Genomic DNA, 25123 nt, shown 5'->3' with positions numbered 1-25123 from the left:
CTAATCCTTCTGGTAAAGCCAGAATTGGTGCATTGCACAGCTTGTTTTTCAGGATTTGAAACGCCTCTTCGTGTTTCTCTTCCCAGATAAATTTTCTATCCTTTTGGGTCAAAGATGTTAATGGTTGAGCAATCCTAGAGAAATTCTCAATGAGGCGTCTGTAGTACCCAGCTAATCCTAGGAATTGTCGTATTTCTGTCGGGGTTTTGGGGGCCTCCCATTTCTTAATTGCCTCTATCTTAGCTGGATCTACATGGATTCCTCTTTCGCCGATCACATGACCAAGAAAATGTACTTCCCGAATCCAAAATTCACACTTAGTGAACTTGGCATACAATTTCTGTTCCTTCAACAGCTCCAACACTAGCTTTAGATGTCTATTGTGATCTTCTTGGGTCCACGAGTAAACAAGTATGTCATCAATAAATACAATTACAAACCTGTCTAGGTATGGTCTACAGACCCTATTCATCAAATCCATGAATACAGCGGGTGCGTTCGTTAGTCCAAAAGGCATGACTAAGAACTCATAATGTCCATAACGGGTTCTAAATGCTGTTTTGTGAATGTCCTCTTCGTGAATTCTTAGCTGATGATACCCTGACCGAAGGTCGATTTTTGAGAAGTAAGAAGCGCCCTGCAACTGATCGAACAAGTCATCTATTCTAGGGAGGGGATATCGATTCTTGATTGTCAACTTGTTCAATTCTCTGTAATCAATGCACATTCGGAACGAACCATCTTTCTTTTTGACGAATAACACTGGGGCTCCCCAAGGTGAAGAACTTGGTCGAATAAACCCTTTGTCTAGAAGTTCTTGAAGTTGTCCGGATAGTTCTTGCATCTCGGATGGTGCAAGGCGATATGGTGCTTTTGCTACCGGTGCCACTCCGGGAATTAAGTCTATCCGAAATTCGACCTGTCTATAAGGGGGTAGACCGGGCAATTCCTCCGGAAATACTTCGGGATAGTTTTGAACCACCGGAATCTCCTTGAGTTGCTTAGCTTCTGGTTCTCTTTCTAGCACGTGGGCCATGAATGCAATACAATTCTTCTTTAGGTACTTGTGAACCTTCACGCTTGATACTATGTTTAAACTTCTTCCTGGCTTCTCACCGTGTATGATAAGGGTTTCTCCATTAGGGAGAGGCACTCTAATGACTTTCTCATAACAACCAATGTCCGCTCTATTTTTGGATAACCAATCCATCCCTACTATCACATCAAAACTACCTATCTCTATAAGAATTAGGTCAATGCTAAAGAGTTTATCAGCTAAATTCAAAGTACAACCAGGAATTATATCACTAGCCCTAATTTCATACCCATCAGCAAGTTCAATAGCATAAGCATTCCTCATCTTTACCGATTTCAAGCCAATTAACGGTCTAAATGCTAAAGAAACAAAACTCCTATCTGCTCCTGCATCGAATATTACTGATGCAAAATGGTTGTTCAGGAGGAACGTACCTGTTATCACTTCAGGGTTCTGACGAGCTTCTTCTGCACCAATCACAAAGGCTACACCTCTTGGCTGTCCAACTTGATTTCCTTGAAAGTTTTGCCTAGCTTGGCCTTGTCCATTGTTACCAGGTCCATTGTTCAGTTTAGGACATGCTCTACGGAGATGATCAGTACTACCGCACTCGTAACATGTCCTTTTTCCCTCCTTATTCACCTTACAATACTTCGAGTAATGGCCTGTTTGCTTACAGTTTTGGCACACCGGGCAAGCTCCCTTGTGATGGAAGTTACACTTATTGCACTTCGGAAGCGGCCCTAAGTACTGCTTTCGCTCCTGCACTTCTTGTCCTTGAGTTTTCACTGGTTCATGCTCCTAGGCTCTTACCATAAAGTTTCTTGAGACTTTCTGCTTCCTCCCTGACTTGCCTCCATACTTCTTCTCTCCCTGATTTGTTGGCTTCCTCTTGCTACAAGAGCTTTCCTTTGCTGATGCTCCCATCCTTATCACATCATTGGTTAGTCGATTTGCTAGGCTTACTGCACTTTGAATGGTAGTTGGGTTTGCTGAGGTAACCATTCCCCGAATCTCTGGCGCCAGACCCCAGATGTAATGATCTATCCGTTTCTCCTCAGGAGTAACCATGTGAGGTACTAGTTTTGCTAGTTAATGAAATCGGACTGTGTACTTCTCTATTTGTGTTCCAACCATAGAATGGTTCCAGAATTCATATTCAAGTTTCTGAAGTTCATCCTTGGGACAATACTCCTCTATCAGCAGCTTCTTTAGGTCTTCCCAAGTAAGCTGATATGCTGCTGTACGGCCTCGGGTTTGCACTAGAGTATTCCACCAGGTTAATGCCCTATCTTGGAATAGGCAAGATGCATACTCAACTTTGTTGCGCTCGAGGCATTTGCTAATGTGAAGGACCGACTCCATGCTGTCAATCCATTTCAGTAACCCGACCGCACCTTCCTTTCCATGGAACTCCTTAGGTTTACAGGCCATAAAGGACTTGTAGTTGCATTCTCTTTCATTGTTTCCCCGGTTTCCTCCACTGCTTCCTTGGTTGGCATTAAGTCCTGCAGTTACTTGAGTAACAATGTTTGGGATTGCTTGCATGAGTTGTTGTGCTACCATTTGAGCAACATCGGGCGTTTCGTTCTGTGGGCGCCCGCGATTAGGCCTTCCTGACATGGTTCTATGACACAGGAGAAGAAATACGTATAAATACATAAAATAATGTATAATATGTATTTCACTACCATTTTGAAAACCGTAAGTGTTGTCAAATTAATGGGTTGCATTAATACTATGCATATATATTTGAGAAAGGAAAGAAAAGAAAAATCTCTTTTATTCAACCATTTACCAAATAAATTTTAGGGTTTGACCTCATAGTAAAAGTTCTCAAACATAAAATAAAATTTTTCATTACCATTTGAAATAATCTTAAAACCAAACCAATACATCAATCCCAAAATAAAGTTTTAAATATTTTTCCCAAAAGACACCCAACATGGGTTTTCATTTCAAAACAAAATAAAACAAAATACTGAAATCAGAACCAAAAGCCAATCGCTATCCCAACAAGAAGCATCAACACCACAATCAGGAACAGCCCACCAAACACATAATATGCTGTCATCGCATGACCTGCCTCTCGTCTAGCAGCACTAGCAGTGTCAGCAGTCTCCATCGAATGCTGATACAGGATTTCCATTCCTGCCAAGACTTCATCCAAAACTTCTCGATGCCCAGCTATCACAGCGAGACTGTGATGTAGGCCCGCTGCTTCGACTGCAATCTCCGGGACTCCTCCGAGTTCATACCTGGCTGTCTGACAGGTATCCCTATGACTTGCTGAGGTGAGGGTGCTCTCGGTCCTGCATTGCTGGGTCCTGCTCCGCTAGGTCCTGCCGTGCCATGTCCTGCTGTGCTGGCGGGTATCCTTCCTGGAATGGGAACACTCTTCCTCGCTGTCCTCCGAATGCGAAGTCCATAAAGCGGTGGCTGTGGCAACACTGATGTAGGTGATGCCTCGCGTCGTTGACTCGGGGCGTTGTCATTGCTGATCTCCACCGAGTTCCCAGTATCTTCCGTATCCTCTGATGGGTCTTCTTCTACCGAGGCGGGGGGATTACATCGAGGGATAACAGTGACGTAGCCGGATTCATCGGCTGAGGCGGTAGCGTGGGAAGATGACGATATTGACATAGTGGACTGTGACATAGTTTCAATGAGATATGAAATAAATGACAATGCATGCCTATAATATGCAATGCTTACACACACCAAAATTAACCTTTTGAAATTTTGAAATAAAGTTTTCTCAAATATTTTTGTTGAACATATTCCCATTATAATTAGCTCAAGCTTTGTATAAATCTTTTCTTAATTAAACATAGGTGATCAGACTATGTTTAATCAAGGTCCAATAATACAACTCCCGACCTAATTATACTAGTAATATGTTTGATGTAAAAAGAATTTCTTTGTAAGTTTTAGTTATAGGTTGTGTTTTCTTAAAGAAAAACCGATGTTCTCTATAACTTTAGCTCTGATACCACTTCTGTCACACCCCGCTAAAGCGGAAACGCAAGGTATGACAGCGATAACGGTTTCAATGCAAAAGATAACGATACATCACCATAGCAGTATTTAAAAGTTTACAACCCATAGCTTCAAAAGAAACAAAATACAAGTTTTTCAAAATAACATTGTTCAAAATATAGCTTCATAATAGCTTCAACACGATGCAGCATGCTCTATGATGATGAATCTTTACATCCACTTACTAATTACCTCCCAAAAAAGCATGTAAAACGGGCGTCAACTATGAAAATAGTTGGTGAGTATCACAAGTTTATAAATCGAGGGTACAATAATGCTTTTCGTAAGTACAAGTACATTGCTTTAATGATAAAACAAAGTTGATTGCTATTAAGGTATACAAGTTTATTGCTAGAACGAGAAACGCGTTTGTATGTGTATGAGCAAACAATGAGTCTCAACCAAACCTATGACTGAAGCCCTATCGAGATCTATGCTTATCGTTCCATAGATGAATATGGTATCATGCACTCCAGCGATTCGGGCGAGTGAGGAGTTGTCAATTCCTAATAGCGCTATCCATAATGACCATTGGCTCAAAGAGTTAATGGTTAGAGATAAGGGAAGGGCCTTAGTACGATAAGTTCTCATGTTCCGTGTTGCATAAACATACATAAAGATACATAGCAATACAATAGCAATCATGTTTGATAATAAACGATTTAAATACATCATGCAAACAATAGTTTTCTGGACATGCTTTTCCACCCCAAAACATAAAAACCGAAAATAGGGAAGTGCGTGAATACTCACGATGTTTTGTGTAGACACAAGCGGTACTTCGGGATGCACCAACGTCTTACTACCGGGATCCTACGACATCAAACACACGCACTAGTGAGTTTCCATGTCGATATCTAATGCTAATATACTAAACTCTACATATAGGGAAATGCCAATTTATGTTTTAGTATTGGATTTTATATCAATTAGTTACACTTTTTCTGAAGTAATGAAATTCTATATATCGGACGATTAATTACAACCTTGGAATATAAACTTTCCAAATTTTTAAGTCCTTATTACAACATAAATTCACGAAAATAGCATTCGAGGGATAAAAATTCTCAAACTTTTTATTTAACTGTTATTACACAATACTAAGCTGGGAAAATTATAAAAATGGATTTCCAAGATGTTTAGTTATATTTTATGATTTTTGAGCATTTATTTCAATAAAAATTGAAATTAATAGAAAACAGTTTCCAAAATTACCCAAACTTTTTAATTAATTGTTATTGTACATAAATAGGCTGGGAAAAATATAAAAGATATTTTTCAGTGGTTATTTGTATTTTTCCTTGTTTTATTCCTTTAAATAGTCATTAATTAAAGAAATAATATTAAACAGTTAAAATAAATCACCATAAATTTTTGTAACATCATTTACAGTATAAATATCCTGGGAAAAATATCAAAAGTGCTTTTCATAATGTATAAACTGGTTTTGGGTATTTATGTATATTTAAGTGTATTTTAGTGCAATTAACTTTAGAAAATAAGAGAAAAATAGTTTACAGTAGAGAAAAATATTAAAAAATTTTATGTAACCTCCTACTCTATAATATTATATCCTGGTAAATTTTCATGAATTTTGGATAATCAGAACTATTTCTCCCATTTTTAGACCATTATAATTACCAAAAATTGGGAAAAATAGTAAAACATGATGGAAAATCTTGAAATTATTTTCTGGAGTCACCCATCATAGGTAAGGTATGTGAAAATTGTTAGATACAATTCACATTCTATAAAGTGGTTTTGTAATTTATCATTCCCTAAATAAAATAAAATTAGAAATCGTATTAAACAGTAACAAAAATTGTTGAAATTTGGTGAGGGGTCATTATTCCCCATAAGGATCATCCATGAATTTATTTAGGATTTATTGACCTCTGGAAGTATTTTATATGATTTATGCCCTTGGTTTTAGCAATAATTCTAATAAATCAAAGAAATAACAAAAGCTCTTGAAATTTTCCAGATTATCTCATGAATGCAAGGGCTTTCAAAAGGAAAACTGTAAAAAAATTTATTCAGAAGAGAAATGAGGGTAATGATTCCAAACAATTTAAGAAAAGTTGCATGCAATAATGCATGAAGTGTAAATGTGGCTGAAGTTCATGAATTTGTGTAGCCCATTCAGTGAGGTTTTAAGCCACGAAATTTCAACCATCATTCACTAGATATGTTAAGTTTCTAAGGTATTTTCCCTCAGATTTATGGTTGGGTTTAAGGCCATTGTTTAAGCAAGATAAAAATAGTGATCACAGAAAAAGAGCTGTATGCGCAACCCTTTTGTAAAATCTGCTAAAAATCGGATATTTAATATTTTACAGTAAGACCAGTTGGGTTTGAAAGTTAACTCGTGGAACTAACCAATACAAAAAGAATATCATGATTTGGTTAAGAAATGACTGAGTTATGACTGTTCAAAGTCGAACAAAGTAATCTGGCAGATTGCATGTTTGCTTGTGTGCATTATTAGGGTATTTCAACAAGAACATCATGCGTGTCTTTGGTAAGGCCCGATTTCTAACACATGCATAGAATGAATGAGCATCCAAGATGTACTAGAAATGGTTTAAATGCTTTTGGTCATGCATGAACACAAAAGAAATGGAGAAGAACATGAAATATTATGTTTTGATGCCACATGATCATATGTGCATCTTTTTCACTCCTTGCATGGGTTTGATCCCGGATTTTCACCATCTCTAACACATGCATTGTGTTATGGTGAGAATCTACAAACCACAAGGGGAGAATAAAGATTTCTAGCCATGGAAAGGCATAGAATCCGAAAAGTAGAGAAGACTAAGAAGGAAAAGAGGTTTAAGCATGAAACTATGGAAGAAGATGTTGTTGTTTACCTTGGTTTTGACCTTGAGAGAAGTAAGAACACTTCAAGGGCTTCACAATCTCGAAATTTTGCAGAGAATTGAGAGGATTTTCGTGAGTTTAGAGAGAGGGAAGAAGAGAGTGAAGTGTGTGAAGAGAGTGAAGTGAGAGAGTGAAGAGGGAAGAGGTGGAGTAAGGGTTTAAGCTTAATGATTGTGTTTTAGGGAAGAGAGAATGCATGGGGAGAGGGGATGGTTGGCTCTTGCATGCATTTAGGCCTCCTCTCTCCTAAATTTTAAACTTTATAAACTTCCCTCCTATATTTTATATAAAAACATTCATTTTTATAAAATGTTTATTAAGCAATTTGATTTATTTAAAAATCTTGTTTTCAACAAATAATTTATGATTAATACTTGTAATTTATATTTCTAGTTCATTGGTATAATCCATAATTTGATTAATAAAATTTGATATTAGGAAGTTTATAGCCATATTTTATAAAGTTTTTAAGCTTTATAATTTATAACTTTGGATTTTTGGGTCTTTAGGGTTTTGGAATATTGTTTGATATTCAACAACATGTTGAAGTATAATTAGAATGTTTTAATTTATTTTTAGAGTTTCATACCCTATTTCAATTATAACAAAGCTTGAAGCCTTATTCTAATTATAGTATTGACATTTCCTATTGTAGCTAAGCAACTTACTAGAATTGTAAGTATCAAGTATATTAGTCCTAGACCGTAGTTGGATCCTAGTTTATGCAAGATTTTTGACCTAATTTATACTACTAGGTCATGGCATGTTGTGCATGAATGGTTATTATAAAGATGCATGAGTCCAAGAATGACCTGAATTGGCAGTTGTCACAAGTCGAGTCAGGGTTGCCCTGCGATTCAGGACCAGTGGTAGCTCGTCAAGTGGAAGGTTCACTTAACGAGTTGAGTGAGGCTTTAGAAGGATCCAGAGGACACGCTTGGACTCGCCGAGTCACCCATGTGCACTCGACGAGTTTGGTCAAAGTTTGACCGTTGACTTGAGTTGACTTCAGTTGATCTTTGGGTTTTGGTCAAGTTGATTCAAGAAAGGTCAGAGAGGGGTAGAAGGGTCTTCTACCCATTATTAAAGATGACAACATGATAGGATTTTGATTAGAGATGTTATCTTGTTGATAGGGGGAGGCTAGGTCAGGATATTCGAGCACAAGAATTTTTCCGATTTCATACAAGGTGAGTCTTCTCACTATACTTTACCTAGAGTGGTAATTATGTGTGACCGGAAGGTCTTATATGCTATGCGGAGTATGTGATATATGTTCCTATGAGATATGTATGTGTTATGCTATGTTGTGAATATCATGGTATGGAACAAAAGGCCATTATGATAAGTACCGGAAGGTCAATAATGTATGGACCGGAAGGTCAAGATGATGAGGACCGGAAGGTCATACGGGCAGGGTCGAAAGGTCTACCAAGGTTGGGATGGAAGTCCCCTGAGACACATGGATCAGAAGGTCCTATAGAGTTATGGCCTTGAGTGGCGTATGTGTTGTATGTGGTATTTTGGGGAACTCACTAAGCATTTATGATTACCGTTTATGTGATATGTGTTGCAGGTACCAACGAGGATCATGGGAAGGCGCCGGCATGATCTTTACACATTGATGGAGTTTTATGTATTTGATATCTTAGGAATTGTTTTATTGGGGTGACATGTGTTACATTGAGTCGTGATATTTATATGAATGAAATTATGTTTTTTTTTTAAATGAAAAATTGTTTTGGAAATTTACGTTGTTACAAGGGTTATGTGTTTCTTACTTAAACCATTAAGGACTTAATCCCTTAAGCCCGTCACTCTACTAGATCAAACATACAATGTGGTTAGGATTAATTCTTGATTCCAATCCAATGGTCCAAACTTGCGGGTTCCGACAATTCCAAATTAACAAATTCCAAAATTAGGGTTTTCTAAACACTAATTAGGGTTTCCAACCCAATTGTGTGCCCATTAGTCAAATGGTTAGGTTTTTATGTCAATTGGGGATTCATTATGTCAATTTGGGTTAAATAAATTGGGCGCCACCCACTACCACCTCGAGTTGTGGCGGTCAACGACGGCTCACGGTAGAGGCCACCACCTCGTCATCATGGTTATGATTTTTGGGTAAAAAATCCAAGCATCCCAAAATAACAATTACTCACACAAAATCACACAACTACTTAAGGTGATGGCTGAATGGCAGCGTAAGGTGGTAGCCACCCACCTCACAGTGGTGACGGGTTGCTTTCTTTGATTATTCCGGCCACGACACATTGATACATCTATACAACAAATATCCAAAGTGAACACACATAATAAAACACACACGCACACAAACAGCCACCTTGTATCGATAGGCGGTGGTCAGAGGTGCTAGCCACTACCTCATGGTGGTGGGGGTGGATATCTTGTGATTTCTGGCCAAGTAACCACACACACATACACTCTTTTGTTTGTGAAATAAACTCAACAACCCACCTGGTGGCGTACGAGGATAGTGGTGACACAAGAAGGCAGGCAGCAGTGGTGGTCGATCGACAACAGCAGCGACGAGACAAATGACGACATCCAGACTGAAATGACACCCTAGCGGTGGTTTTCATCCTCAGCCACAACAGGTACGACGAAAGCGGATATAACCCGGTGGTCCTTATCGGCAGCTTCATCCTCATTACAAGTGGATTAATTAAAAGTACATGGGTTAAAATGTAATTGTTTAACAGTTGAGAAAGAGGCATTCTACAACCTTCCTATTACCTTGGATGGTTTTAGGAGGATCTAGAAGGTCTAGAATTATCTTTAGAGGATAATTAAGAAGTTGGATAATTACTAAAATGAAATAATATTATTTTATTCATTTTAGGGTTATCTAGGGTTTCCTTGTTACAATATAAAAGGATCCTTGGGATACAAATTTTGGCCTTGACTTCTAAGGGATAGTTAGGCCGAAATTTCTACCTCTCTCCTCTCTGTCTTCAAGCTCCTTGGTTGCTAGAGTTTGGGTGTGAACCATTAGAGACACGACACTTGTGGTGCTGGCTTCCAAGATTTTTTCAAGAAGGTTTTTGATTAGTCATTTAGTATAATAACTAAAAGGTATGTAAACCCTACTTTTTTGGTTATGTTCGAAATTTAGCCTAGGGTTTATAGTTTTGTTGTTCAATAGAATATTACTTCAATAGAGTTATGACACATATCCTTAGGTTGCATGTACCCTTAAGTGTTAAGGATTTATCCGTGTTAGTACAAGTAAAATCCATCAAATGAGACATTCTTTTTGGTCTTCTGTCATAACGTAGCTATGCTTCTTATAGAATTCAAATTTTTGATTTGCATCGGTAAGTTGAGCTACGCTGATCGGATTATGCTTAAGATCGAATACGTATGCCATATTGGAGACAAAAAAATTGCAGTTGGTCAGGATGGCTAACCTCGAATTTGAGAGTTTGAATTGCTACCATAAGTAATGTAACCAACACTCAGAGTATGTTTGAGATCATACAGAAAACTTTTTTGCCTAGTCATGTGCATGGAAAAAGCAATATGAATATACCACATTGTATCTTGTTTCAAAGCACAAAAAATCTTGCAAAATCAGCGAGTTTTGGAGATTTTAGGCTTTGAGTTAGATTTAGGGACTTTAGCAAGGACTTTGGACTTGGCTTGAGATTTTTGAACAACTGGTATCTTGGAAATTGTTTTTCCAAGATTCTTTTGGTAAGACGAAAAATATCAGAGTTGTTTAATTATCCAAAATTCATATACAATCATTAGTTGTTTAGATACAAATTTCTTCGGAAGAACATTTTTCAGAGATGTTGCTGGAAGAAATGTGTTCAGAGGCGTTTCAATTGATTTTTTTAGACTTTTTCACCTTCCATTCAAACTTTTGTTTTGAACCTTTTGAAGGTTTCTGAACATCAATGTTCTAAACATCATCTCCTTTGTTCATTGCATTCGTAGGCACAATTGATTTTTGAAATTGTTGTGGTTTAATTTTTTTTCCATCCGAATAGCAATAAAAACAAAAGAAGATTTTTTCCTTGGAGAGTCAGTTTTCTTAGGTAAGGTCTCAACAGTAACATTGTTTATATTATTGACAAATGTATTGTGAATGTTCGAGCTAACATGAACAGATGGTCTCTTAAGAATCTTGATAGGAATGAAGGTATTGTGATTCCTAGTAGCTGGACTGATTGTTTGAGGGATTTTCTTCTCAGATTTTTTAAAGAACCTAAAGCATTTCCTAGACATGGTTTCTTTTTCAAGAATTTTCCCGACTTCCGTTTTTGGATGAATAATGTCCTTGTTTAACCAAGGTTTCTTCCGAGAGTCAGATAATGACTTGGAAGTCTATCTAATCGATGGATTGTTGAAACGAGGATTAATTGGTACTAGAGTCGATTTTGAAACCACATTAGAGTTGGAGACACATGAATCTGATGAGGTGTCGTTAACACTCTTAAGTTCTACATCACTATCAAAGGAAGTCCAAAAGGAGTTGAATTGGTCCGAGTCATGTCCATTTGTCTCAGGAATGATTTTGTCAATAACATATTTGTTCGGAGGACCGGAGTTCGAAATATAAATTCCAATATTGTCTATGTCTCGTAAGGGTTTCGATTACTGATTCAAGTCCAGGGATATTAGAGGCGGAAATTTCATGGAATTAAGACATTTAATTGTGATTGATTTGAACTCAGGGAGAAATGATTGATATTTGTCCGAGGTTTCATGAATGGATGACAATGGTGAGATAGGGGTATCCTAATAAGTGTGTTTCAGAATATCTCCCATAAGCGTTAGGTTTTGAAGTTCCTTCAGGGGACGAACAAATGGCTTATAGAACTTGCTTCCAAGACCTGGTGCTTTGGACCAGAGATGACAACAATTATCAGTCATTCTTTCATTAGCTTCAAGAACATCAATCGATTATGCATAACGTCAATTTTCACATTAAGATGTTTATTATTAGTAATCAAGATGTTTGTTTCACTAAAAATAATTTCATATTTATCATTCAAAATAATATATTCATCCATAGCCATTAAAAGTTCTACGTCTAATGATTCAATCTTAAGCTTGCTGTCTTCAAAATATAATCTAAGTTTAGTCAATTCACTATCCAACTTGTCACTAACTTTTATGGTAGTTTTAAAGGCTTTATTGATAAATGTCATATCTAATTGAATTTAAGTTAGATAAGGTTCACAAATAGATAAATCAAAATTATTGTAAGTAATCATGGATTTTACCTGCTGGATGATGCTTCTGCCAAGTGGATCATTTGTTGCCATGTAGCAAAAGGTTGGCTCAACATTGTCATCATCATCTTCTGAACCAGAAGACCAATAATGTAACATCCTGAAATTTAGGTATATCTCTTTAATCCTTCTTCTTTTCCAAGTTGTCAAAATTAGCCCAAAATAGAAAATAGTGACGAGTGGGTATGCTAGTCGTACTGAAGAGCACGCTGCGCGTACCTATGGGCGTGCCTTTGACGTGGACTCTACCCAAGTACGCTGGAGTACCTTAGATTATGCTAGGTGTAATGGGCCCATATTCAAAACCCTAAATAAAACATGAGCACTATAAAAGGAATACTATAGCCCCCATCCCAGCCACCATTTTGTAGAGAGTGAAACCCTAAGAGAGCCAAACCTTCATTCTAAGATTGTGTATGTGTTTTGAGCTTGAAAGTATCATTGCGTGCTTGTGAAGAAGAAGAAAGGGCCATTGTGGAAGCTAGAGTTGGAGTGCAAGCTTTGGATATGAGCTTTTTAGAGGTTGGGGCACCATTTGGAGGTAAAAAGCTCAAAGCTTTCTTCATCATTTTGGAATTGTGCATTATGGACCAACTTTTAGGGTTTTTGTCCCAAGATGGAGACTTTATGAGTAAATGGTCTCCATAAGCCTTGATCTACCCCATTTCAGTATAAAATATGTTGTAGATCCATACCCAATTTTGATCGTTAGTATTGAGTCATGCATGAGTTAAGGACTTAATGCCGAGAGAGGATAAGAGTTTGGAGTGATTGGTGACCTTAATAGCCATGCAAACGCTTAAAGGCTTCGACTTTATGGGTTAAGAGGAATTAAAAGGAATAGATCTGGAATATGAGCTTGTATCTTAATCGATTCAGATCAAAAACCTTAAGAACATGAAACTGAGACTTACATTGTGCGTAAATCTCAAAACGCGCCGCGTAGGGGTTGAGATCCCCGATTCTGGATAGTCGGGGGTACGTCCCACGTATAGAGTTGGTATGCCCCGCATACTGCCCTCTGTTGACTTTCGTTGACTTTTAGGGTTTGGTCAGCAATTGGTTATTTGGACCATTGAAGGGGTACAATGGTCTTTTCCCCTTCTGAGAGATTATAGGAAGGGATTAGTCTAGCCTTTGAGAATCTTTGTTAATTAGAGGTAAATTACTTTATGTGATTAGGCAGAGGCTAGATCACTATTTCGAGTTCAAGACTTTCCGAGATTACCCGAAGTGAGTCTTCTCACTATACATTACCTAGAGTGGTATCTATATGCAGACCGAAGGGTCTTGTATGTGTATGTTTGAGATTTATGGGCATTGTGTTATATGTATGCTATGTGTTATATAGACCGGACCATAGGGTCCAACAATTTAGACTGGACCGGAGGGTCCAATGACCTAGACCGAACCGGAGGGTCCAACGAGCTACGAGACTGGAGGGTCCTGCTGAGACACATTTACCAGAGGGTCATACCGAGTTATAGCGTCGAGTGGCTTATGTGTTGTATATGGTAGTTTGGGGAACTCACTAAGCATTTATGCTTACCGTGTTATGTGATATGTGTTTCAGGTACTAGCGAGGATCGCGGGAAGGCGCCGACATGATCTATATACACTGATGGAGTATTATATATTTGAGATTCTGGGATATGTTTTATTGAGATAACATTTGATACATTTGAGTTTTGAGATTACTTTATGAGATATGCTATGTTTGAAAAATGAAAAATTATCTTGAAAATTCACGTTGTTACAAATAAGCTTCATGAAACTCAATTGGTTTTCTAGCCATAAGACACAAGTTCCTTGTAGAATATTCATCACCTTCATCGCCCGATAACCAATACCCATCAACATTTCTTGAAACCGTAGTGACAAATGCCTCTTCAATTTCAACAAGTTCTTGTGCTTGACGAGCATAATAGGAAAAATCTTTCACTTTTAGTTTATGAGGAATTTCAACCAAATAATCCTTAGCATAGTGAATCATTTTTTATTGACATGATTCTTGGTCAGAATTAGTGGTCGTATGGAAATATGGAAATGTTTCCAGAATGGGAGATGCTTGTAGAATTCACATGTGAGTTAGAAACTTTAATGCAAGAGAAGTGTTCAAGGAGTGTACCTTAAATTTGAAACTTCATAGGAATGGAATTGTTTCCAGTAACATGTTCCAATGGAACATTATATAGTATTTAAGGCTCAGTCGTTGTGACTTTATAACCTTTACATCACAGAAGGTCAATGCATGTAAACATAAATTCCACTACATCTTAGATAATGATAGGAAATTGGAATTGTGAAATGAGCATGATTGGAGTAATGTCCTGTCGACCTGTTCACAAAAGAAAGACCATCGAGAGGCATAATGTGCATGTTTACGACATGGCATGACTGACGTTATCTAATTCATGTGGCAAGTTGATCACTTAAAATGTTATACCATGAATAAATTTGTAAATGTTATAGTGATTAAATAATTGGGATTTATTTATATTCAATAGGTATGATATTATAGTCGTTCATACTTTTAGAAGTAGTGAATTTAAGATTGTCATGAATCGATTGTAGATTGTCCATAGTGATTTGACATTGCATATAAATTGCTGCAATATTCATGAGTATTTGGAAATAGGGATTTTAAGTATTGGATAAACCCATGCTTAGAGATTACTTTATGGATTCAAACACAAGTAAATCTAAGTCGATATATCTTCTATTCTTCAAACATATATATATATATAAGTCATATTTTTCAAGTTAGTCAGACTCGATTCGATATAACCTTTTAGGTCGGAATAACAATCAGCTTCTTAGTCATTACCGAAACGATGGTTATGATAGTCTAGAACAAAACAGAATCAATTACTAGATTCTTGGTAACCTTGTGACTTTCCTAGATCCAAGTACAAGTCCTGTACTTCCAGTAGTATAGGCCTCTACTACTATTCACACATACTCATACTCGTCCCAAGTATTGTCTCGCAGTTGTCGAAGACACCATACAAGGATTTCACATAGTGATTCAATACATCAGATAAAAAACCAGGGTTTATATTATTTCTTGAAACGATTATACAGAGGTTCAAGTTTACACTATACTATGCCTTAATTGACTACACCACATGTTACTATTCACATTACTACTTCATTTTTCTTTGGGCAGTCCCTAGAAATACGTTCTTCTTCCTTACCTCTGTAACACACCCTCTTGGGAAACGTACACTTAATGGAATAATTACTAATCTTTCCACACTCGAAACAAGTCACCTCCCTTACAGAGTGCTTATTTTTGCACTTCCCACACCATTTTTCTTTGTCTCCTCTTTTGCCAGAATTTGAGAACATGTTGCTCTTGTTGGATGTTGAATACCCCTCAAATTTCCTCTTCTTTCCAACTTCAACCTTGTTGGTCGTCATGTCGTTGATAATTTCTTATATAGACTTAGCAAACCATATAGTTGCCTTAAGAGCAGATGCCTGACGTACTGGCACAGTAAGTTCGCCGTTACTTTGTCGAAGTAAATATTTTGTCTCTTCCATCTCTTGATCCAACATCGTCCGCACCATTGCCACACCCCTGCCATCGTGATTGGCTCGGGTAGCGGGTTATCATTTGCCAATCCACTTAGTGTGCTTGCCATTTCGATATATACACCAAATTAGGTGAATTTAGATCTTTATTTTTGATAGACGTTTAAATCTTCGTTATCACTCTGAAATGTTTACATGTTAGTTCTAATATCGTAATCATCCTCTTAGAATCCTGAACACATAAGGTTTACAGATATTGTCGGCAACAGACAATAAATCCAAACAAATAATATCATATATGGAAAACATATAGAATTTAGCACATAAAAGCATTTTAGGCATCTTTCCTAAAATATACTAGTACTCCTGTCGAAAATATAGTAGACACTCATCTCACAATCATTGCTTAGCATTCTAAGTTTAAGTCTATAAATCCTACAGATTTCCTAATTTGATTAAACTAATGCTCGGATACGAACTGTGACATCCCCAGTAAGTTCGCCGTTACTTTGTTGAAGTAAACATTTTGTCTCTTCCATCTGTTGATCCAACATCGTCTGCACCATTGCCACACCCCTGCCATCGTGATTGGCTCGGGTAGCGGGTTATCATTTCCCAACCCACTTAGTGTGCTTTCCATTTCGATATATACACCAAATTAGGCGAATTTAGATCTCTATTTTTGATAGACGTTTAAATCTTCGTTATCACTCTGAAACGTTTACATGCTAGTTCTAATATCGTAATCATCCTCTTAGAATCCCGAACACATAAGGTTTACAGATATGGTCGGCAACAGACAATAGATCCAAACAAATAATATCATATACCTACTTGTGCTATGTCTAACAATTAGACAATCTACAGACAGATTCATAACAGTCTTGCCTCATTACCTACTTCCAAAGTATCACCAACTGTGGATGTTTGAATAATCCTAGTATTCAGGAAGTCAAAACATGCAAAGTGAAACATAAGAACAATCGAATCCAATATGTCTCAAAACATTTGAATATAAATAAAACACCTTTTATTGAATCACCATATTAATTGCACATTATTCATTGTATAATGTTTCGATTTATCAACTTAGTACTTGAATAAAAAATAATAGATATCCCATGCTCCAATCATGCACTCTATGTTTACCTATGGTCCTTACTTTGTGAAATATATCAATTGTAAACATTTCCATATTCACTCATTTCATAGTTCCAAATCCTTATTGTAAGTGTAGGAATACCAAGTCCTTGCCACTTACTGTAATCTGTTAGATTCTAAGCTGATATGAAGTGATCCTTTTGTAACGACTATATATACAGGTCACAGAGACTCTGTCAATTACAAAACTTTCCATTGGAAATTGTCATAAGACAATTCCATAGATATGAAGTCTCATATTCAAAGCACATTCCTTTGAACATCCTTTTTATATAAAAGTTTCTAACTTACCGATAGATTCTTGATATCCAACTCCCATTATGGAAACTTTTTTATAATTTCCATATGATTAATCATTCTTAATAGAAACCTATCTATTAAGAAATATATCAATATGGTCCATTCATTACTATACTTCCAACTGCTCACAAGTGACAAATCCTTAGCGAACCTTGGATTGTCCTTAGCAGTTGATTAATAACTTTAGTAATATCTGGTTCTAGTCCTTTTTACTTCTTAATTCCCTAGGCATTTGGAAAATTAGAACACATGAATATTATAGCATATGCATTTGATCCTATATCCGAAGCATATGGGACATGATTCATAATGTCTTACATACAGACATGATACCTGACCAGTCTTTTGCTATAATATTTCCATATATAGAATTCCATTATGTTGAATAATTTCAACATATCATTCATATATCCATGACTAAGTTTGATTAATATTTCAATCTAAAATTTTAGATTCAAAATAAAGTATAAGGATCATCTCCCTTACTATAGCAAAACAACTATTCAAATTTTGCAACTTTGAAAATTAGAACTTTGTTCCCTATAAACTAGTATTGCTAACTTGCAACATTTCACATAATAATCATGCTCCCACTATCATGATAATTATATTCTTACTAGCATAACACTTATGCTCCCACTAGCTTTAACATGTACTCAGAAATCAGCTGGACTTCTAGAAATCAATACTTATTAACTTTCTTACCAAAGTTCAGATTTATGATATGAGATGCTTTGATAAGCCTTTATCTAAACTCATACACCTTTTATGAAAAAAAAAGCCTCATAAGTGTGTTTAAACTATTTCAGAACTTACAACAATAAGTTTCGAATGATCAAACTATTTTCCATTTCTCACAGTTCGAACTATGAAGAGGGATGTCGTAATCATAATCGAATTTGATAATGCAAATACCACAATTGCTAACTCTTTAAAATCTACTTAGTGAAAGTGTTTCCTCACAATCATTTTCATGAATTGGGAACAAACCTTATGACACTTAGATTTTATGGTGTATGTGTTACTATCCATGTGAATTTTTCATAACCATAATCCTAAGATAATGTTAGTGACAAATCTAAACTCATATGGACTACCATGTCTTCCAAGTTGTTCAGCAGATCACCGTTACTGATCAATGAACTTTCACTGACCAAGGTGCTTTGCCCTATGCAAAAAATTGAGAACTCATAGAAATCTCATGCACCGTCAACTTTTTATGGAATGGGCACATAAACAAGAATATATCAACACGATAGGTAACGAACCTCAAGTCGTGTGCTGGCGATAAAAAATAGTTGTATTCATGATTAGTTCTTGAAGCTTTCAAGGTCTTTAATATTCCCACTGACCTCTTGACATATAAGATTATCTTGTCAAGAACCATTCCACGACAAACAAATATTCAACAATTAGTGCAGTTTCTTATCAAGATTAACAGTTCACTCAATTGGTCTTAGTGGTCTTTGTCTTATCTAAACATCACAGCTTGCCAATTTCAAATGTACAAGAGCAAGAAACATTTTACTCTACATTTGATAAGTGTTATAAACCTTTCTTAAGATTATGTGACCCAATGTACAATCTTGGAGTATGAATCTAAGACTTGATCTTGGAACGAAGTATGACTCATCATTTTGATTTAAACATTTTAACAATTTTAGATTCCTATTCTTAGCAATACAAATGCACTAAGGTGTCCTTAGAGGATCAATTATGATATGGTTTTCATAATTATTTAGATGATCATAAAACATGATACTAAAGTACTCTCCTTTCCTTTCAGATTGGATAAACTTTTATCTTTCTGCCTAATTGATTCTTCTTATTCGATCTGTTGTACATTGAAACTTTTCCAATGATTCAAAATTATATTTAATCTTGTAAGCATAACCATATTTACTAAACTTTAGTAAATCATGACGAATAGTCTTATCATTCTTTGTAGTAGACCTGACCAGTGCACAACCACATGTACTAGATCCCCTAGTCCTTCACTTACTCACATGTATATGAACAGGAATTAGTCTTAATTTCCCAAAGATGAAAATTCTCATTCATCAAGCAATACAAGTTGCATGATTCCACATTTCTATCTAATTGAAACTTGGGTGATGAGAATCTTTCCTTATTTGGTAAATTATGACACTACCACAAACGAAAGAATCAAATCCATTTTGAATTTTGCTAACAATATACAAACACCATTTTTAACAAATGTCATTGCAAGGAAATATAAAATAAAATCAAATCAATTTTTTCTCTATTTTATAACATGCGGAAAACCTTTCCTTACAATGCAAGTACATATGAATACCATTTTTCTAAATATTCCTAAGAAATTTGTCATATATCCTAAATAGCAACTCAAAATTCTGATCATCAAACCACGCGACCGAAATCCACGTCTTCATGATCAGACTCGGCATACTTTTCCTTTAAGCTTCCTTTGATCCTACAGAACATCAATATGTAATCTTATTGAAACATGTAATAAGAATTTACAAATAGGAATTTAATAGAGTTAGATGGTTAACTTACCTGAAGTAGAACATACAATTTGATTCTACCATCTCTTAGATCTCTTAGGTAGTCAGGGCAGCTTCACTTCCAATGTCCTTTTTCTTGGCAATAGAAACAACAGACTCTTTTGGAATGGTACATGGGACAATCACGGACTTAGCCTTTCGCTTTCCTTTGGAAGGAGAAGTCTTTATGGACTTCCAATGTCACCATTGTCAATTTCCATGGAAGTTTGGAATGTAGATCTTCCAGTCAAATTTGCATTACCAATATACCAATAGGTCAGATCAATAAGGGTCATGTCGCGGTCTATCATATAGTAGTCTTTAACAAATGGACTATACGACTCGGGAAGTGACTGTAGAACCAAGTCAATAGCCAACTTCCTTGACACAACGACTCCTAACATTCCCAGCATGTCAATGTGTGACTTTATCTCCAAGACATGTGCATACACAAACTTTCCATCTTGGTGTTGGCTTGCCAATAGGGCTTGAGAGACCTTGAACTTTTCAAGTCGTTGAATTTGTGGGTTACGGAGAATTATTAGAGGAGGTAAAGGAAGTGAAGTATGATTTCGTTTCCAGACATCATTTTCATAAGGAAAGCTTTTTTCCAAAAGATTTGGGAATACCATAGTTGTCTGACCTAGACATCTATAATGGGAGAAATTTAAGTTAGATGATTTAAGTTCTTAATATAACACCCAAAACAAAATATTAAGGCTAGGACCCAACACAATATTTTACAATTCGGAAGAGGGATGCCGTCATCCAAGGGTAAAATATTTGAAGGTAGGTAAATGACGATTTACCAATTTCCACCATGAAAAACGAAAAGGAATTTTAGATTTTAAATGAATTGAAATTCCAAGATTCTTTTGAGATCCATTGAACTTTTCAATGGCATGTTTAAATCTCGATTATGCCCATGAAGTTTGTGACTGGGATGTCGAGGATCACAAGCAAGGTGTGAATAACCATGCAAATTAGCTTGGTACACTTAATGTTACAAATCACCTAATCAATGTGTCGGTTAACCACACATGCTCCAGTGATCCATGATTAACATCGAGCTACCCATTGCCATCCTTCACTAGTCTTATATTAGTGTCGATTAACTACACACGCTCCACTAATGACTAATAAGGTGCAATGTGCAATTTCATGGGTTTGCATCAAATTCACATTTTTCGTAAGTAACTAAGATTGATAATTTATAAAACTATTTATTTACTTGATATTTCATTATTCTTTTAATGAGAATTAATGTCCTATCCTACCCGTTCGACTAACGACCCTCTACCGATCAAGGAAGCGGTGGGTAAGAGTGGACACCAATTAAACCACCATTTTATAGGCAGTAACCTTATACCCCCTTATAGACCGGCTTCGTGAATGAGGCCTACTAATGGTAAGACTGACCTTTTACTTATACATATATAATTTATTAAACTTCTAATTTTATATAGTATAAGGGTGTGTTTTAAACATTTAAAATACTAGATGGTTGAGTCTTTTAATTAAACTAGACTTTTAATTTAATTAAATTCAAACCATATAATTATGGATTTATTAATACTCTTTTAATTAAATACTTTAATGAATTTAATAAAGTCCATAAGGTGTAATTGAACTATTCAAAGCATCTAGGTTATTTAAAATTCAACATTAAAACTATTTAATTAATTTTTAAGTTATGAACCCAAGAGATGCGTCTTTTAAAACCTTTCAGTTACTAGATGTTTTAGAATTCAATATTACAAATTAAAACTTTTTTAATTGAATTTTTCAAATTCCAAAACTTGAGGGCAAGTTTTGAAACTCTTAAAAACATTTTGGATTCCAAAACTTGATGATAAGTTTTGTAATCATCCAAGCCTCTTGAATTCCACAACTTATGAGTTTAATGTTATTTTAATGGATGGAACTTTTCATGTTCAAAAACTTGAGGACAAGCTATGGAATTCATTAAAAAAACATTTAGACCAATTTCAACAAATAAAATTATCATATAATTCATGATTGATCTAACTAAACTCATATAGCAAGATAATATGAAATAAACAATTTTCAAGTAACTTTGTTTAAAATACAAAGCGACAATTATCTTAAAACATTGACAATTATCTTTTGATTGGATTATAATCACTATCATATCAGAAAAAACAGATTTTATGATACAAAACAATTTGTGGTGGTGATTCCAATCCAATCTTGCCTAAAAAAACCCAAAAATCAGCCATCTGCCAGTGCAACTCGTCGAGCCAGGCTTTGGACTCGTCATTTTCATCAATGGACTCAAAGAGTTCATCGTGGCAAAAGGCCATTTTCAGTTTGCTTCAACTTTAAACAATGAATAATGCAACTATATAACATAAAACTACCCATGGCTCTGAAACCACTATTGGGTTTTGTGTACTATAATATTCCTATGGTGAACATACAACCCTAATAGCTTTGGATCTAAGTTTTCTCTAGTTATACATGCAATAAAATTTCCTAAGCTTGAAGCCTACGACTAAAAAAAAATTTTGGTACATGAATCATAAAATCAAATTAGAAGAATACCTCTTTATTATAGCTTGTAGTTTTGGACTTTCAAGAGTTTAGAACCTCAAGTTTAATGCCTCAAATGGTTCACAAACACCATGAACAAAGGAGGACTTTGAAAGAGAGGTTAAGCACCACCAAAAATAAGCTATGGTTCTCTTAGAACACTTAGGTCCCATTTTAGCCTTAGGGAAATACATATATAGTGTAGGATTCCAAGAGTCAGGGGTAAACCCTAATCCATACACTTAGGTTATGATCCATATCTCATGTGGGTAAACTCTTCATGGATACTTACATAAACTTAGCCCAAAATGGATAAATATCCCAAACTATATATATATATATATATATATATATATATATATATATATATATATATATATATATATATATAAATATATATATATCACTGATTTACATAATCAGTCCCCGTTAATTTAATTAGTCTCTTTTGATCACTAAATTAATTCCAAATTATTTCTTGATCAATACGAATTCAATAATATGATTTCGCAGTTAATATATTATACTTATAATATGTTAACAAATCATAAATAACCTCTTTCTGAAATATCCATCCTATCAGATTGTTTTGGTGAAGGCAACCCAAATAGACCATACTATTCTCGGGTCAAATACATACCAATTATAGTTATAGGTTTAGACACCTAATCCAACACCTTCGACCCAAATATATAAGTTTTCAAGGCATCACGAAATTGACTTGAAGAGGATTACTTGGTGAAAAAACATTATTGATATAAAGTTTTGTGAAGACTGTGTATATGGAAATGCAAAACATGTGAGATTTAAGAGTGATATTCATACAATGAAAGGACCACTTTATGATTACATAGATTTAAAAACTTTTGGATGTCCAACTTATGCACGAGTTGAAAATAGGAGTTAGAATGGAGAGTAACTAAATATGTAAAAGGGTAAAAGCAGTCGAGCTCAAATATGAAGAAAGTTATAATGTCAAGAGATGTTACTTTTTACAAGCTTGATATGATTTAACTAGTTGGCGACTCTTCTAAAAGTACAGATGCATCATCATAAGCAAGTAAATAGAAAGATTAAATAGAGGCGGAGCTTCCAACTTTACCTTCCGCTTCTATTCCCAAGTTTAGTATTTAAATTAAGAGTCTTACTCATCTGATGAAGCCATTGTTGTTGAAGAGTCAACATCTTCACCACCACGAGCTCCTACTCGATGCGTTGCAATAGATAGACCGAGAAGAGAAGTTGTACCTCCAAAGAGGTATTTTAAAGTTGATCGTGTTACTTATGCCTTTATTTTTGCTTATGATATTAGGTCTGGAATGGAGCCTATAAATTATGATGAGGCTATTTAGTCTAAAGACTCAAGTGATTGGGTGACTGTTATGCAAAGTGAGGTGGAGTCCTTGCAAAGAAATGGTACTAAGGATTTAGTTTCTATTTTGAAAGGAAAAAGATCAGTTAAATGTATGTGGCTCTAAACGCTAATGGAACATATCAACCTAGATGAGAAACCAAGGTATAAATCTCGGTTAGTAGCTAAAGGTTATGCTCAGATTCTTGGTATTGATTACACTAACATTTGTTCTGAAGTTATCAAACATACTTATATAAGTGTATTGTTGGGATTGGTTGCTTCTAATGATAATGAATTAGAGAAAATTGATGTTACTAAAAATTTCTTAAATGGTGTGCTTGAGGAAGAGATTTTTATGCAACAACTTGATGGTATTGTAGTTCCTGGAAAGGAGGAGTACATCTTTAAATTTAATAAATATCTTTATGGCCTAAAGTAATATATTATACAATGGTATAAGATGTTTGATTTATTTATGACCAATCATGAATTAAATATATACACCCTTGATAGTTGTGTTTATTAAAAAAAACTGTGAGGTTGGTTAGATGGTATACTTATTCTTATACATGCATGATATGTTGGTAAAAACAAAAGATATGAAGGAGATACAAAAGTTAAAAACAGTTGAAAAATGATGTTAAAATGAATGGCTTAGGAGTTCAAAAAGGTTTTAGATATGTAAATTGATTGTGATAGGTAGTCTTGGGTCTTGCATCTTTCTCAGAAAAATAACATAGAGAAAATCCTAAGGCACTTCAATATGTGTGAAGCAAAACCTGCTAACACCCCTTTTGCAACTCATTTCAAGTTATTGTCCCGTTTGAGTCCTACTATTGAGACTGATATAACTTACATGTCAGGTGTTCCATACACTAGTGTTGTTAGATGCTTAATGTATTCTATGATTTGCATGCGCCCTGATTTGGCTTATATTGTTAGAATGGTTAGTAGATATATGGAAAACCTGGGGAAAGAACATTAGAAAGCAGTGCAATGAATCTTTTGTTATTTGCGTAGTACATCTTCTAAGTGTCTAGATTTTGGTAATTCTAACACGGGGGTGCTTGGATATGTTGATTCATTTCATGCTAACAAACTGGATAAACAAAGATCTATTATAGGGTATTTGTTCACTTTGACAATTATGCTATTTGTTGTAAAGCCTAGTTATAATGTACAATTGCTTTGTCATTTATTAAGGCAGAGTATATAATGATTATAGAAACAATTCTGGAAGATATTTGGTTGAGGGGTTTGTTTATTGAACTTGATGATAGGTTAAAGGTTACCCCGGTCTTCAGTGACAATCAAAGTGATATATTCTTGAGTAAATATCAAATGTGTCATGATCAAACAAAACACATTGATATATGTTTCCATTTGTGCGAGATATCCTTCAAAAAGGTGATTATGTCGTAGATAAGATTCATACAGAATATTATCTCGCTGATATGTTCACTAA

This window comes from Lactuca saligna, chromosome 2 (assembly GCF_052625555.1).
Source record: "Lactuca saligna cultivar CGN05327 chromosome 2, ASM5262555v1, whole genome shotgun sequence".
Classification (NCBI taxonomy): Eukaryota; Viridiplantae; Streptophyta; class Magnoliopsida; order Asterales; family Asteraceae; genus Lactuca; species Lactuca saligna.
This window is presented reverse-complemented; position numbering follows the sequence as displayed.